General features: G+C 40.1%; 1 protein-coding gene across 3 annotated transcripts in view; it reads left to right on the forward strand.

Annotated features, from left to right (window-relative positions):
• Window positions 1-17751, forward strand: part of TIAM2 (TIAM Rac1 associated GEF 2) — a 170805-nt gene that overhangs the window by 25767 nt on the left and 127287 nt on the right. For 2 of the 3 annotated variants that reach the window (XM_035322340.1, XM_035322342.1), the window contains exon 2: window positions 6974-7101. The gene's annotated coding sequence lies outside the window, so the exon portion shown is untranslated. Of the gene's footprint in view, window positions 1-6949; window positions 7102-17751 lie in introns of all 3 variants that reach the window. The other variant, XM_035322341.1, reaches the window with a different exon arrangement.

The raw sequence follows: 17751 nt of genomic DNA on the forward strand, positions 1-17751 counted from the left end.
GCTGGTGCATCAGCATCGCTCCAGTCAGGGTCTAAAGGCTTCATGTAGTTTGGGTTCCTTGCTCCCCCATTTCTGTTGTTCTTTCAGATTTATGATGGTATTGGTGACTCTTGCTTCTTCCTGTCTTAAGCCCTTTAGCTCACTCGGCACAAAATGCTCCTCCTAGTGTGAAGTGCTAACTGGTATAAACAGCAGTACTGGGAATGTTTTTGATTGCAGTAACCGAAACAGATCTTTGCTTTCAAAGCTGTGATAACTGAGAGGCACCAGAAGCTTTTCTGGAGAGCTTGTATTTGGGCAGGTGAGGTGGACAGTGAGAGGGAAACACTTGCCATCCTCTAGTCTTGGCTGAATTAGTGGGGTAAGAAATAGATCAAGATGGCAACAAACAGATAATTGCTTGCTGAGTATAAATGTCTAGGTTGTTTTTACAATCTTGCTACTAATCTGCTGCACTATCAGTGATGAAGAATGGTGTTTTGTGGCCTTTCTGATTCACATGGCACACCCAAAGGTGAACGTTACCATGGATGTCCTAGCAACCTGCAGCAGTCACGATACACAACTATTAGGCTATGGGGATATCCTGTAATGTCTGTTCCATGAGGACGTGCTTAGTGCCTTACAAGTATGCTCCCATCAACAAAAATGCTATTTAATTAAAACCTGTGAGAGTGCAAATGTTATAATCAGTGTAAACTTTATGCTTTTAATTGGGAAAAAAAAAAAAAACAAAAAAAAAAACATAGGGGCTAAAGAGCAAGCTAAAACAATTAAGCAGTTCAAGGCCTCTGTGTTATAAAATCTTAGTTAAGATTTAATCAGTGGGTGAATTATACCTGTATCTACCTGACAGCTGGAGTTAGTGGTGGGCGACTTTCCAGGGAGCTGGGGTGCTGAGGTAAGCAGGAACAACTGGTGTTTCTCTTAAATGTCTGATGTGCCGAATTTGCACAAATGTATTTAAGCAAAAAGACAGAATTTTGTCCTTTGAGGTTAATATATTGAAGTCAGTTTTTCCCACCATTTTGGTTACTTTTAATCAATTATGAATGCTACGATGAAAATACATTATTAAAATACCAATCTATTTTTGACATAGTGTACCTATATATATATATAAGAGTAATATTCTAGAAATGGGAAAAAAAAGTACTTAAAAAAAAGTTCTGTATTCTCAAGCATTTTTTACAACATGGTATCAGAAAGTGTAGATGTCAGTTAAATTTGCTATCTGCCATCAGATGTAAGCAATAACCCATGGATAATGTTGCCTAGCTTTTGGGGAATCTGAAGTTCACCTTCCTATGTAACACTTTTTTTTTTTTTTTTTTGGCTTTCTTTGTTAGATTCATGGAGAATTTCACATAAACCATCTCTATTTTTTATGCCTTAGGTTTTAATGCTATTTTTTTTTTAAGTCTTGCTTAGGAAATGAACTGCTTTTTATTATTACTGTTTTTTGTAACTTTTTTTTCTTGTGTTTTCTATTGAATACTCATTATAATGTAAGATTTGTGAAATGGATGGATTTGCTTGAGTGACTGTTTCTGTCAAGCACATTTTTTTTTTATTATTTTTTTTTTTCCCCTCTTAGCTTCCCATTTCTGCAGGTCTGTTCCTGAACAGTAGCACTGTTTGTGGTCACTCCTGGGACGTTCAGTCCAAGCTCCAACAGAGAATAACACTGCTGTTGCTTTAAGCCCACAGTGTTGCTTTATATAGATACAGCCTGGTTTATAGTGTTGCTTTAAATACACAATAAGGGAGTTCATCTCCATTTCAGAAGACGTTTATGACTGATCTCTGCCTGGCTAGGAATGTTTGTTTTCTTAAGTTGCTTCACTGCAGAAATGTTTTGAAATTGAGACTACCAAACTGGAGCTGGGGCCTTGTTCACGCTCTGCAGATTGAACACCCTCAGCACTGGAAAGCTGGGGTTTTGCATTTAGCTTCAAATAGATCAGGCTCAGTTCTGATGTATCCCTTCCCAATCAGTCACTCTCTGTTTAAATCTGCGTCCCTGAAATAATCTATGGGTGTCTATGACTGTCAGAAGCCTCAATATAATGCGGTTGCTGGCCTCAGTCCTTTGCAGTAACGTAGGCATATTTTCTTATCTCTATAGCTTCTTTATGAAATAACCTTGAAATAACTGATTTCAGAAAAAAAAAAAAAAAAAAAAAAAAAACAAACAAAACCACTATCTGGACTAGTGGCAACAGAGAAATGACCCACAAAGGTTTTACTCTGGAAGCTCTTAAAATGGCATGTTGATGTGGGATGAGTTTTCTCGCTTGACTTCTGCTGACGCCACGTATTGATTATGTATTACATTGGCAGAGGCCAATGGAAAAATCCTTTCTGTCCCTGTACCAGACCTTCTGCAGGACTGTGGTGTGCCTTGCGTGGTGGCTTGAGCTTTCAAAGTCAATGAATAATGCAAAGTATCAGGAGAAGCCTGATACAAAGCATGTAATTTAGGTTGTGGAAGACTGCTCCTGCTCCTCCTTCCCTGTCCTGCCTGGCCTGGCTGTCTGGTCCCCCCCTCGCCTGCCTTTCTAATGTCACTTTCTGGTGACCAGAAGAGGGATTGGGCTGCTCCTGTATGCAGAGCTGAGTCACAGCCTTGCAGGAGACCTTCCGGGATGAAGGGAAGTGGAGCAGGAGGGTTATTTGGTTGAATTTACTTTGGGACCAGCGACTCTGCCTCCAGACCGATGGGAAGGAGACGGCCTCTCTCCCTTGGTCACAGACAGGACAGCTAGGAAGCAGAAGGTCATGCCATGAGGATGCTTTCTGTTAACATGTGGAGGCCAGGAGGGGATCTTTGTGGAAAGAGAAAACTTACCAGTGCTGCTTGCAGATCAGAGCACCAGCAGGCAGAATTGTGACCTTAAGGACAGGTGACACATGAGCTTTGCCAAGTTACGGGCAATGTCTTCTGTGGTGCTCAAGAAATGGTTACCCATTTTTCAGGGGTAAAAGCCTCACAATCAGCCCGTAGGCCAGCCTGAAGATGGAGAGCTTTTGATGAGGGCAGAGAGCTTAAAAAAGAGCGATGAAAGCTTCAAGTAAGTTTTTCTGTTTGATTGTCTCCCTAGGTGGGACACTGAAACTCACTTGCTGTATGGGAGTATGCCTGGTTTCAGTTGTGGTATGTATGTAATGCTGTGTACATTCCAGTCAGGCATTGGTGTCATCCTTTACGGCTCAGCAGAGCCAACTAATTTGTGGCTACATTTTTTTGGCAGGGCTTTGCAAATATGTATTGAACTTGGGTTGGTTTATTTTGCAGAAACACAATAATTCACAAAGTTAAATAGATGCCAATGAAACTCAAGGCAAGAAGGTGTAAGCCTTCCTAAAGAACAAAGTAAAATAAAATAATACCTCAGAAGTATAATACCGAAAGGTTTTTGTTGTTGTGTTGTGGGTCTTTTTGCCTTTTTTTCCTTCTCCTCCTCTTCTTGAAGTTGAATGAAGAGGAAAGCAGTTTAATCCAGAACTAATTAATGCACCTTTATCTGGGGTGGAATGATTTCTGTTCAGTCACACCTTCTCCAGAGTGACTTGGGTAGATTAATCAATGATCATCTTGCTAATTAAACTGATGATGAGAGAGTTAGAAGTTTTCAGTGGTGATTACTGGTTTTGTGTAGAATCAGTGAATTATAGGTAAATAATGATAACAAGATGTTCATATTTTTCCTTTTTATAGGATCAGTCAGAGGTTAGGAATGACTGAATGCTATGTGTGGCTAGCACATTTGCACATTAAGAATGGCATGAAGGGCCTAAAAGAGTAGTGTTTTTTTTTCCTTTTTTTTTTTTTTTTTTTTTCTTCTGTAAGCAGGAACAGGTCCCATGATATTATGTCTGATCTCAGTGTCACACCAGTTAGCCTTTCACTGGCATTTATTTTTGTTTACCCTGCCTTATTCAGAAGGAGTACAAGATTAATGGCAAACTCTAGTTCTAATGCCATAGTGCTTACTGTCTAATTTATTTTTTTAAATATATTATCAACTATGCCTACCTGTCTGTCCTTAACTAAATGGCAGACCCTTTTGTCTTGTATTTGCTGTGCTTAGTGCACAGGATTTTAGCATGGTTAGTAGGCTGGAGGATAGTACTGCTTTCTGAGACGTGAAGTTTATGTGAGTGTTACCTTAGTGTGGCAGTTCTTTGTCTTATTTCCTTTCTGTTTTTGTACCTTTTTCCATTTTTTATGATGCATGTAAGATTTTTTCAGATTGATTCCTTCAGAAGTGCTGAGTAGAAGTCTAATGAGAATAGATGGTATTAAAAGTCTTGTTTTAGGAAAAGGGAGAGATGAGCATTGTAAGATCATTGATGTAACGCCTGTTTCTTCCTAGCCAGCTATAAAAATATATGTGGATGAGTGAAGCTTTGTGTGTATGCAGCAACATGCTACCATCTTTGGGGAACTTCCTGGTATGAAGCCTTATTGTTCAGGACTCTGCAGAAATGGGAAAATTGGTATTGCAGAGAATTGCTGCAAAGTTTGTGTTTACGATGGCAAACTTCTTTCAACATCTGATAGACATTTTGTGGGGGCACATTATGACCTCCCTGAGAGTTAGCTCATCAGGAGTGCTGGGAACACATCAGAAAAACTCTCTTCTCTGGCCAGTAAGTTTTCTTCAAACAGCAGGATGTAGACCTTCACATGTCTCCATGTAAAACTTGACTGGCAGGGAAGTATTGCGTTACTTCCACATAATTGGGTTCTTTCATTATCAAGAGGAGTATACCATCTGCCTGTTATAAGCATCGTGCCATAATTCCTGACAGTTTTTGCACAGATTTAAATGTTTTAGCTGTACATTTACAAATCTTGGATGACTGAGTTTTGGTGTCATGAGGTCATTATAGCTGTAAGTAGCTAACAGACAACGATGTTTCCCCTATGGCTATGGGCCAGCAAAGATCCAGGTGAGTCGGGTTTGCACATGAGGATAGAGTTTAACTCTACGTTGCTGAAATCACATGCATACACTGACACGGATCTTACATTTAGCATCTCCCAGCTCTTGCAATATGTTCACTCCATTCCTATCAAAGCATCAGTAAAGAAGCCCATCTGTATACAGCTGTGGTTCTGGTAGGAAAAGGAAAATGCTCAAGCAGCACTCTGCAGTGAGCTGGAACATGGAACGAAAAAGGGTACTACTAAATTCATTTTGCAAAAAATCATGTGGGTGAGAGCAAGCTGCCATTTAAGTATTTCGAGTCTTAGTTGATGGTGTTTGGGAGCTGGGTACCATGGCGAAGAAAAAGCTTCCTTATTTGAGGAGCAGAACTATGCCATGCCACTGGGTGAGAAAACTACCAAGGAGAAAAATACATGTCAGGGTCATATTAACATCACTGTGAATTTCGCTACAGAAAAGATCCCTGCTGCTTAGGTGAGCACCATGTTAACTGAACTCCACAGCTGTGGCACTCGCAGCTCTTCTTTGCAGCACTTGAAACCGTTGCAGCAAAGATGAGGCGAGTTTTGGTGATGTGCTCTGAATGTTTGTTGTAGATAGATACTTACTTTTCCCCACCAGCAAAGCAAGTCTCTATTTCGTAGTTAGAAATTTACAAGTGGGTTTTGTGATAAGAGCTAAGAAGAATATTACTTAAACCTTATTACTCATGTTTCCTTTTGGGTGTAACTTGCAGCCTGATACCGCTCTTTGCTTTGCTGGCCCATTGTTAATTTGTCCCTTTTGTACTGTGGCTTTGCAGCTTGTATTATTTGCTGTTTTGTCTGCATTTTATTTTAGTGGGGCAGTGTTTGTTTTCAGTGAAGTTAGTTTTGGACTATTGCAGAGTAGGAACATGCTCTAATTCCACTGAATAATCTTACCAAAATAAAACTTCTAGTACTATGTTGCCCTATTTTTCTGCTTCACAGCTCAGATGGAAGAGCAACCACTACCTAATATTTTACATGTTTACATGTAATATTTTAACTGAGAATACATTTTGTTCTATGCTGACTCCATCACCAGGCTTTTCAGCAAGATCTGCCTCTTGAAGCAGAAGTACGATAAAACTCTTGTGTTAGTTTTAATTCTGCTGTAGTTTGTCAGTTTAAGTGTTGTACAAATGAGCATATTTTTATGACAAGGTGCTGTGTGCCGTGAAGAAGCTGTTGAAAATCAACCGTGCCAATTTAAACATCACAGAAAATATTGTAATACAGTCTGACACTTTGCAGCATGAAAATGACAGAATTTGTAGAGCAAGTTCTCCTTGCCAGCTCTGGGGAGCTCAGTTAGACATTGTCTTCAGTGAATTCACATTGAACAAGTGGAGTGCTCTTCTGTCTTATCACTTTCAGGCAGTGAAGGCAAAGAGCAGCAGGTTAGTCCACATCCATCTGCTTGAAACCAGAGGGCGGCTCTCCAGAGCCTGGCTGGGCTGGTGCAAGCAAACTTCCACGGGAGGTCTTTGTAGCTGAGGCAAGGCTGTCTTGCAGAGGTTGTGGCTGGGATTTGATAGGCACCTCTCACAGTCAGTGCTGCCACGGTAGAAATAGGACCTTGCTGGTGATGGCCCCTTTCAAGTCTTCTTTCCTGGTTAAGCAGGCTGAGTGGAGATAAATGTGTTACTGCAGAGCAGACCCCTCTTTAGAGCAAACGACAGCTCAAGAAAAATTCCTCTTGAGGCACATGTTGACATTTGTTGCATTGCTGGTTTCTAAGTTGCCTCTGGATAAAGAAATAAGGTTTTAGCTGCTGTGCATGAGTGGTGCACACAGAATGCTCCCGTGATGTGTGAATTCAGTGGAGGTGCTTGTAGCTGCTCTTTTTGCACGAGTTGTTGTCTTTGTGTGTGAGTTTAATGATTTAGCTGGCAGTGGTTCAGAACTAAACTTAGTTCTAATGTATCCAGGCATCCACATGTTAACAAAATGGTTTTTGTTTTTCAGATTGCCAGCACTACAAAAACAGAGACTTCCAGCAAAAAATTCTCCAGCTCATGAAGTGGCGAGGGCAGTGTTAAGAATACATCCCAGCCCTGTGCTTTTACTTCAGGATGCAGTGGGAGACAAGGCATGCAGAGAGCAAATAATGATGCAAGGTTTGTTTGTTTCTATTTTGTTGGTTTGCTTATTTTTTAATGTATAAATTGGATTATGAGACAATTATGGGCCAAGGTCCAGAGACAGCTTAAATTTGCATTAGTCCCTGAGTCTTACATTCCGTATTGGCTGAGTGCCTTTGAGGATTTAGAGTCAACCAGTAGCGAACACCAGCACTGGGGGAAATCGAGGCCATTTGAGTTGCTTCTCTTGAGGTGTCGATCCAACTCTTAATGCCTTTGACTTCAAAATGGTCTATATTTACAAAACTTCAGTACAGACGAGGGTTCAAATCTGTAAATAGCATAGATGCAGTTTTCTATACTTAACTTAAGGAGGGAGAGGGAGGGGTTTAGGCTTTTTCCTGCCCAGCTATTAAGAGTGTTATGATGTGGTAAATGTCTGTCTATCAAAGGAGATGGAATGGATGAGCAGTTTCTGGTGCAGTCTGCATCATTCCAGAATTAGACAGAAAATTGCCAGCAGAGTTGCCCTATTCCTGATCTCTCTCTGTCCTCAAAGCACAGAGCAGCGTTAAATTTTAGTTCTGCTAATTATCAGATGTCTTTCTGCCCTAGTCACAGATTTTATGTGTGGCATATGAGAGAGAGAGAGACTTTTGTTGTAGATTTGAAAGACCTTGTGCAACCGTGCTTTTGAAAAGGCAGGTTTCCTCCTCCCCTTAGTTTTGTCCTGTGAAGCAAAGAGGTTGTTTTAGAGATTTTAAAAGGTTTAATCATAGTGTTTTATAAAAGGGTGATGGGAGAGTGTTTATTCAACTTTTCATTATTTTGAATTCCTGAGCATTGTTAGCCATTATGAATTGAAAAAGAAACAAACAAAAAAAAACCACAGTATTTTCTTAATGCCATGATATATACTACACTATGTATACTACTACTTAACACAAAAAGGCGTGTTTGGGCTTTGTAGCAGTAACCAACTGTGTAAGCCTGATAAAGCCATCTTTTAAGAAGTTCAGGCCTGTGGGCAGTTTTGCACATCACAAAGTCCAAGGAAGCTGGGCTGGATGTGAACGCATCCAGTTCATCTTCATTCTCCAGGAGCTGTCATCTTCAATGCCATCTTCAGCACATTTGCAGTTTCAGAGGGATTGTAACCCTTCCTGTGCTGCAACAAGATTGCTTTTCTTGCTTGACAAACTACTCTGGGGCAAATGAATGCTGCATAAGCAAGGGAATTCTCCAAGTTGCAGGTTTTTCTTCAACTGATGCACACCTAGCAGGTGACTCTTAGAGTTGATTGTTATATGACATTAGAATAATTAATATATATATATATATAAATCATTGCTTATTTTGTGACTATCTAGTCTTTTAATCAGTATATAACGGAGCTGTGCTACATTTTGTAATGACTTAAGAATTCTGCAACTTGAAAGGAACTTAGGGCACCAATGCCACTGAAGTTAATATGCATGAGCTCTACATTTGCTGTTGTTTGGTTAGCAGAGTTTTTGACTCTTTATAAAAGAGACAGGTTATTTTTAATACTAGCTTATAAATTCAGGATATATCAGAATGGATTTGCAAGAGCAGTCAGTGTTATGCTAAACATGATTACAGCAGTATGGAAGCTTTTTTGAAATTTCCAGTTTTCCCTCCTCAAAAAATTAAAATTATATAAACAAACAACCCCCAAACAGCTAGCTTCTAAATGGCTTTGAAAAAAAGGACAACCATGATGCTGTGCCATTGTGATTAATATAACCAGACTTATTGTTCCAACATATTGTGCCATGCTTTGCTGCCTCAGATTACAAGTGTCACTGAGATTTTATATGCTGCGGCATTTGTGAAAACTCATCATTTTGCTATGTTAGTCAACCTGGTGGGAGTTACTTATTTATCTGTTTGTTTCATGTGTTTATTTCCTTATTTAAAATGAAATATTGGATCTGATTATAAAATTTACCAAGACTGATATCTGTTGGGGACTGGGTCCTACAACCATCTGAGCCTGCTGGTGTTTTTTGCCATGTTTCAGTGCTATGGCATAGATGTGTTGTTTATTGCCTTGCAAGTTTCTCACATGTGTTAATGGTCAATACATGTTGTTTCATTTTGATTGTGATCACCTGTAGTAGAAATCCTGTAGAGATCATTCTGCTTTTCCAAACAGCAGAGAGCAAATTTGTCAGCAGCAGAAGGTGAATTTGAGAACTCTGTGAAGACATGAAAGAGAAAATTATGGCATATAGTTCCTAATGATAAAGATACTGTAAGCATCCTAAAATTACAAAGCAATGTGGTGCATTAAGGCATTAATTTGCATTTTGGCTAAGGCGTAGCTGCATTTTTGGACTATCCCTTTAATTCTGCTGTGTTAATTACCTACTGACCAGTTCCTGGGGTGGAAGCAGCAGGAACTGTGCCTGCAGCAGTTCCCTGCGTAGTGGTTTCTATCAGACAGAGCAATGGGATTCCTAAGGTTGCTTTGAAACCTGGGGTCTACAACTGTAGGCCAGCAGACCGACTTGAGCAGGAATCTAATTAAAAAATCCAAGACATTGAGTAAAGCTTGCAATTGCCATCTGTTCATCTTTACAACCTGAAATTCCTCAGTGAATCACAGTAACAAGTTTGATTGTTTCTGCCCTTGTGTTGTAGCTGGGTTTTGTTAGAGCAGCCACCCGGTACAAGAGGAGCTGTGCAGGCTCTTGTTAGTATTAATAACCATCTGGATTTTGTCAATGATTCCATCAAAGTATGTTCTGGAGATAGAGGTGGTTTAAAACCTGGTCTCACGAGGAAAGCATCGATACCCTGCAGGCCCTGTCCTGACTTACCGGCTTAGTACCAGCTCAAGCAGGGCAACACCCGATCCTAATGAGGTGTCTGGCGAGGTGCATCTCCTACCATCATGCCGGGTGGCCGGAAGGCAGCAGATGGACTGCTTCCTCTGCAGGGCTGCACTTCAGGGAGCTCTGGCTCCCTGGGCCCGAGGGCCGCTGATTCACGAGGCTGAAGAACCCGCTCACTGTGCGTGGCGTTCAGGCTTCAAAGTATCGACTTGCCCTTGGGCACCGCTCAGAAGACACAAGCACGCACGCACGCACATAGTAGGCACCAGCTTCAAAGCTGCGCTGGGGAGCAATTTGTTGTGCCTGTGCCTGGTGCAGAAGTGAATTAGGAAGAGGATGGCTTAGATTAGCAAGAGGTGCTGAGGGTGAAGTACCTGGCTGTGTCTTTTCACGCTGGATCTTCAGTGGTGGTGCAGCCCGAGGAAGACGGACACCTGCTTTTTCAGAGTCTCTTTTGAAGCAGAGCTGATGTATAATTGAGATAAGTAGGTCACTGCGTGCTTACTTTAGTAGCTGTTTAATTATGGCCCAGCATTGCTGGCATATGCAGTAAGGCTGTGGACTCAGATTTTTGATTAAGATATGATCATAACTCCATCTGTAGAGTCTCGCAACAAATTGTTCCTAGGTTAAAGTAATTAAATGCAAGGCTTGGCTCTTTATCTCCTTTCCAACTGCAAGTCTTAGTCGTGTGGTTGATTGGATGAGGAAATGCCAAACAAAAGTCTGTAGATCCAGGAGAGGAAAGAAAAATAACAACCTGATTTGCAGATTCGTGATAGAACGATCAGGGAAAATCATCAAAGATAGGGAGGATACACACCGGTGCCTTCACTGAAACCGTGGAACAGAACAGCCTTAAAAACTCTTCAATTGACCTATAAATTCAGTACCAACAGGATATGTTCACAATTCATATGAGACAAGGCAGGCACCTGGCAGAAGGAAGCTTGTGGCTGTTTGGGGAAGCCCCCTGTTACTAACCTTGAGATGTAATCTAAAAGAGGAAAGGTTCAAAATAGGCCGTGGAAGTGAAAGAAAGTGGTGGTCTGCTTAGGCTATCCTTGTGGCCTGCTGCTAAGGGTCTGTATTCAGGCAGTAGTTTCTGACTGACAGGCAGCAGTGGATCACCTCACCAAACACAGGGCCATGTTACTGATGGTCTAAAAAATTCAGTCTGGTGTGCTCTTTTTTTTCTTTTTCTTTTTTTTTTTCTTTTTTTTTTTTTCCCCAGTGTAATCCTAGAAGGAACATATAAGACCCTAAAGACTTCAGGTTGAAATAATGTTTGTATCTACAAAGTTGGCTAATTGTGCTTATTGCTTATTTCCTAGATGTACATGAATTTACCAGTTGCCTGTGTTCTTGGTCATGGTTCATTCCTCCATTCCTTGGCGGTGCTGTCAGCAAAGATCATCAGCCTAACTAAAGAAGGCAGCGAAAAGTTAGGTGTGCCTGACAAAGTTTAATGTGCAACAGAGCAGTTCTCTCTGCTACCTGTATTCAGTCTGGCACTCTTATATCCTTGTCCTGCTGGCAAGATGTTGAGATGAAAGGTGTGCAGTGACACCCTGCCCCTGTGGAGCTGCCGGGAGTGTGCTGTGGGCGTAGAAATAGCTCCTGTGCTGCAGTCACTGGAAAGTAGCTTACCTGTCATGCAGGATGGCTGCTTCCTCCTCTGCTGTGATGAGAGGTGGCAGGGACTTGGTGTGGGTAGGTAGTGTAGCTCACACACCGTGAACATCACAGCAGGCTTTTCCTGCTTTGTATGGCCAGGCTTTGAGTGCAAATGGCAGTGCTCTGTGTCTGAGCACCACCAGAGCAGGAGGAGTGATTGAGTGAGTTTATATTTCTCTGGGAGTCATTTTAACTGAGCTGACTGTCAGTCAGGGTAGATCATTACTCTCTCACCTGAGCCTCAGCGCTGTAATCAAGACGATATGGAAATCCCTGTTTGAAATTCTGACAGCTTCGTCTTTAAGTCTGCTCCCAGAGATGTCCGCTCCTTCTGAAAATAAGCTCGTACTTCTGCTCCCTTTTCCCAACGTCCTGCAAAACCTTATGGTATAGCTTTCTTCCCAACCAAAGTAGTGTCATCTATGCAGATTTATCAGAGGTCTTGTTTTTTCTTAAAATTATATTAATCAGATCTTTCCTGCATTGCTTTTTAAAAACTTGGAGTTACATGAACAGCCAGTGCTTTCCATTTGCCAAAGGGTTACAGCCTGTGTGTGTATCTGCCCCTTCGTTGCAGAAGAGCCGCAGCAGAGCACAGGCATATCCAGCCCTATCTATCTCAAATCACTGGCCTAGGTGTGGATGCATGGGGGCTCTGCACAGGAGAGGAGAGGTAGCAGGAGTTTACCTTCCCCAGGCAACTTTTAAGTTTCTATGATTAATTTCTGTTCTGTGCTGGAAAAGGGGAAAAGAACCCTTCAAATATTTTCTGTAGATGGTGCATTAAATGTATTAAAATATCTATTTTCAGGTGACAGCATGAGATTTTTAGTTTGGGAAATATGTGGATAGCAAGCCTGGTGGTTACAGCCCTGGTGTTGGTGAGAACTATGCTTATGGCTTCCATCTGTGTTCAGGATGACAAGGCTTGGGGTTCTTTCAATTCTGGATTGCTCAGAACTAGGCTAAGCAGGGGACTGGACTGGATTTCTTGTAACCTGTAGGTTTTGGAGAATTGTGGGAGTTTCTTGAAAATTCTCCTGAATAAACCATTTCCCAAAATTAAAATGTCTCTGCGAAATGTAGAGGTTTTGACTAACTCCAGTCAAAAACATGATGCTGTTGCTGTTCCAGCTCTTCCACCTTTGTCCTTGAGTTTTTCCAAAATCCCTCTTGCCTTGAGAACCTTGGTCTTGACCACATCACCTCTATTACTTGATAGGAAGAGAATGCTAATGTAAGGTGGTGTTACTTGGTCCTGTTTTGTCTGCTCAGCAATTATCCAGATCCTACAAATTTGTCCTTGTTCAGTTCAGTCACAGAAACATTTAACTGATATTCCATGTTACTATTGCTTTTAGTCCATGCCTAGTCTTGCAAATGAGAACTAGTTTAGAAAATTTTAAATTATGGTGTACAGAAAAACATCTGCATCTTCATGTGAATTTGCATATAGAGCTAGTCCTTTAAAAAGGACTTATCTTACACTTTCCTACTGGAGAATTTTCTGTCTGGCCTGTTGCTGGTATTCAAAAGTAATTATTATTGAATCTCGACAAATCAAGTATGTTAAATTCAAGACAGAAATAACAAATCAATAGTTCTGGAAGTGCACTAAACAGTGTAGAAGTTTCTACAGTGCTACCGAATTTAGGTTTCACTTGGCTGGGCCAGTAAATGTAGCCACAGCTAATTCATTTAGGTGTTGTGTGAAAGCTCTGCTTTTCTAATACTGACACAGTTGCTGTCTAGGTACACGTAAGTAGGCAGTTTGTATACGAGTAACAGCTGTTGTCATAGTCCAGTATCTTATGGAAGACATTTGGCCTTTAGGTATATTCCTCCCTTTGGACCTACCCAGGCATTTGATTTCCAGAAATGTTCTTCCTTTGAAGTCTCTGAAGTACATCTGAAGAGGTGACAATATAATTGCAAAACGCCCTTTCATTTGCGAGGAGAACAGCATTTGAATGGGAGCCAAATGGTTCCACCCACTTTCCTGCATCTCTGATAAGGTATCTTGCACACCAATCACTAGGGAACTTCCCACTAACCTTAAAAATATATATATATATAAATAAAAAATCCCAAACCAAACAGTTTTAGGAAATGCAGTGCTCTGGATTGGATTGTTGCTGCACATGAGTCACCACAAAACTGAGTTTTAATGTTGTGGATCTTTTCCTGCTTTGTTAAAATGCAACCGTGTAAGATCAGTTGTTTTGTTTTGCTGGTAATTGAAAAAGTGAAAAGGGTAGGGTATGGTACAAAACTGTTGTAGCGTAAGATAAATCAGCTACTTAAGCACTGAACCTTCAGTTTGTTGGTGTAGGAGAGGGAGGGGCAGAAGCTGCATGGAAGATCAAAGCCATCAGGAGCGGTGATTAAAGCAATCTTATTTATTTTTTTAGCTTTATATTTCAAAGCTTTTTCTTTACTCTTTTCTGCTTTATGAGTTGGCACAATGGATGAAATCCTGTCCCTATTGAAGTTAATGGGAAGTTTGCCATCAATTTTAATGGGACCAAGATTTTACATGTAGTGTTTAAGATGGCCTGACTGTTTACACAGCATGTGTAATCATTTCAGTATTCCTTGTTTTCTAGGTAATAGTGAAAGTGTTAGGTATCTTTTTCAATTACCTTAAGAAACTAATATATATATTTTACAGTATGAAGTTTCACCTGGTTACAGCAAATTTGGTATTGATTTTCACAAAATTTCCTTTTTAATCTACAGGAAAGTGAGCTTTTACTGGCAGACTATCTTTCACTTAAGACAAAAATCCACAATACATTTTTAGTGAAAGTAGTACATTCCTTTACTGCCTAAAAAAACAAATGCAACTGTTTCATTGTACCTAGGTATTTTTTTCTACTCCTGATTTTTTGAAAATGGCTTTTTTTTAATTATTGAAATTTAGAAAACTATTTTTAAGAACAGGCTGTTACAAAAGCTAGTTTCTATACTGTATTTCTTTGCCACTTAGCTGAAATAGCTCTTTGCCAGCTATATGACCTCAGTGTACTTGAAGGTTAAATTGAGGAATGGACCAATAAAACTAAACCAAACCAAAAACCAGTTGTAGAATCACATCAATGTTCTCTTGGTTTCTGTCTTGAAATAGCCCTGAAAATTTCTCTAGTGGGTAAGGAAAAAAATTGCAAGCAATTGTCACCCTCACACATGTGTCCGTGTAATGTACTTGTGTGCACCTCTGCGTATTTACACTCCTGTAGCATAATTCAACTGTTTTTTTTTTCCTAGGAAATAATAGCATAAAAGTACCTCATATTGATTCTTAAACTAGAACACAAATGTCAAATATGTTTTTGTATATTTTGTAAATATTTTCTATATTTATTATATTTGACTCATTTTCTAATTTACGTTAAAGGGCTGTAAATGAATAGTAGAATATTGAGCAATAGTAAGAGTAGGCTGATACTTTTCTTCATTTTCTGACTATTTTTAACTGGCTAAATTGCTTAGACCAAATGCAATACTCTACTGTGCATTCAACTGAACCCTCCCGAGCTATGTTCTAGCATTTCCTAATAAAAATCCCTGCTAAAAAGTTACTGAGCTCATCTGGCTTCCAGAACATGGTTTTCTGATGCATGCTGGCAAACTTGACTGAAACATGACTATTTTGTTGCATCTGCTGGTTCCTTGCTGTACCCTGAATTACCCGCTCTTCAGGGCAGGGGCTGAATTTTTACTCTGTGTTCCTGTCACAGCAAGGGCTCGGGGGGCACCAGCGAGTGCCACAGCAGGAAAGTACATCTGAATTAGGCAGATAGACAAAGGTGAAGATGAGAAAGATCTGGCATGGGGATTACTGTGATTTTTTTTTTTTTTTTTTCCATGTGCCTTTCTTTTCCCCAGCCATTACTTGAGCATTTACCACACATTAATCTTCAGCTTTCTTGTTTTCACAGCCGCTGCGGGTCCCCCCCATCCATCCGTAGCCACTGTAGATGAACCATAACAATAGTAAATGGTTAATACCTAACAAAAAAATATTTTCAGGTGGCAAATAACCAAGTATTTCATAGCTTATAGTCCTGTTCACCCGTCTTTGCTCTCAAGACCAAGAAACTATGTTCAGAGAGGGACGTGTTTTTGGTGTTTGCTCATTCCCCATGTCAGCAGCATCTGGGTTCTTTCAGGAGCTCAGCAGATTGCTGCACTAGAAGTTTAGGAAATGATTGTAAGATGTCTGTGTTGTTTTATTTCCTGTGTGTCATTTCCTGTGATATTTCTACAGAATAGCCATTTCTGTTGCACATACATAAATCACCTACACTATAATGCTGCCATAGAAAATGGAGTAGTACGTTATACACACACACATACAATTAGACTGTAGTACTGTCCACTCATGTTATTAAATATAGTTAACATAGTGATAAATTTCTGTAAAACCAAAAGTAAATTCCTGTAGGAGAAATGCGGAAAAAAAATACAGATATTTGCATTTTAGATTGTGATAAGTTTAAATGTATTTCTGTCTTCTGAAATGCTTTTGGAACAAGTAGACTTTTTAACTAATGTGCATATCCTCTAGCTTTCACAGGCTGTAATTTCTTTACTGTTGTCTTTGTTCTCCTCAGAATATTTTTCATTTCTTCTTAAAATAGTGTGAATTTAGATCAAAGTATTAGCAAATAGCATAGGATTGGCCATATACCCAGAATCTCAAAATCAGTATTTATCCAGACTATATATAGCGAATTGATTAAAGTGGTTTCAGGTTTTGTGCAAGTCAAGAAGCTATTTATGTGCATTGAAATAAAAGACATAGTGTTGAACAAAGTTTTGATTATTCACAGAAGTTGGAAGTGAAAAGATATGTGATTTCCAAGGCCTTTGTAGAATCAGTAGAGGAAGATTTTTTGTAAAATCAAGGAGATGAGAGGTTGGTTTCCTAAGTTCTGTGGACTTCATGGGGAAAACCACAGAGAATGAAGTTGGCATGAGATTTTTTTTTCTCTCTCTCTCTTTTTTTTTTTTTTTTTAAATAATTAATATATTTCTGGGCTAGAAGTGATCACTGTGATCATCTAACTTGATTTCCTGAGTAACACAGATCACACGACTGAAGCTTTTTTCTTTCTAAGGAAACTTTGGTTCACATATTTTTAGTTTTAAAGTAAAACAAACAAAGCATTAAAAAAAAGACAAGAAAAGAAAGTAGGCCACATTCTGTGATAGATTGCTTGATGATTACAGTATTGCTGTAATTCCTCCCCAGATCTTGTTTTGCCTCTGCTGCTGGTCACTGCAGGGTTTTCCTAAATGTCCCTATGATCCTGACCCGCCATGGCCCTTTCTGCATTCTTTCAAGACCTGATGAAATAAACCATATATGTTGCTGTATCAGCTGCTGCTTTTCTGCATATTTGTGGCCAGACAATCCACAAGGTCTAATGCTACTGCTGAATTAAGCGTGCAGCCTGTAGGAAGAGTTGCAGCAATATTGCTTGGGGTACCTGAGCCCCGTCCTTACCCTGGCCACTCTTTTGTGTGGAGGGGCTCTGTTGTCCGTATGTCTGTCTCTCTTCTCCCTAGCTTTCCCCTCTTCCCCCACTGCTCTGGATTGGATACCAATTCAGCACAGCACTTCTGGATTTGTAAATGAAAAGCCCTGTTCATTATGGTAATATGCCCTGTGTAATTGTTTGAACATGCTTTGCCAGGCAGGAGCAGGTGGCATTCAGCAATAAACAGCCTGATTTTTGAACTAGTTATGATAGCGTAAAATTGTAATAGTTTCCCTAGACAAAGTCTTGGCATCACTGAAAACAGTGGGGATTTTAGCATCAATGAGATATGGGCCAGCATTCATCCACTGTTGGTTTTTCCTTTCTCCCCCTGCCCCTGGCAAGTTTGAGGCAAACTTGCCCTACTGGGACAGAGACTGTAGCCTGTTTGTATTACTGACTGTTGCCTCCTGTAATAAAGTTATGTTTATTAACAGACCTGTTCAGAAGCCTTGTCTTTTGATAGTCAAATTTTGTGAGATTTTAAACCCCAGGTTTTATTACTGAAAGGATTGGAAGCAGTAGTCATGAACTCATCACCTTTGTCTAGACTCTGGAAAGAAAAGAGCAAGTGTTACACCAACTACTAAGTAGTAGGTTAT

The sequence above is a fragment of the Oxyura jamaicensis genome, chromosome 3, assembly GCF_011077185.1.
Source record: "Oxyura jamaicensis isolate SHBP4307 breed ruddy duck chromosome 3, BPBGC_Ojam_1.0, whole genome shotgun sequence".
NCBI lineage: Eukaryota > Metazoa > Chordata > Aves > Anseriformes > Anatidae > Oxyura > Oxyura jamaicensis.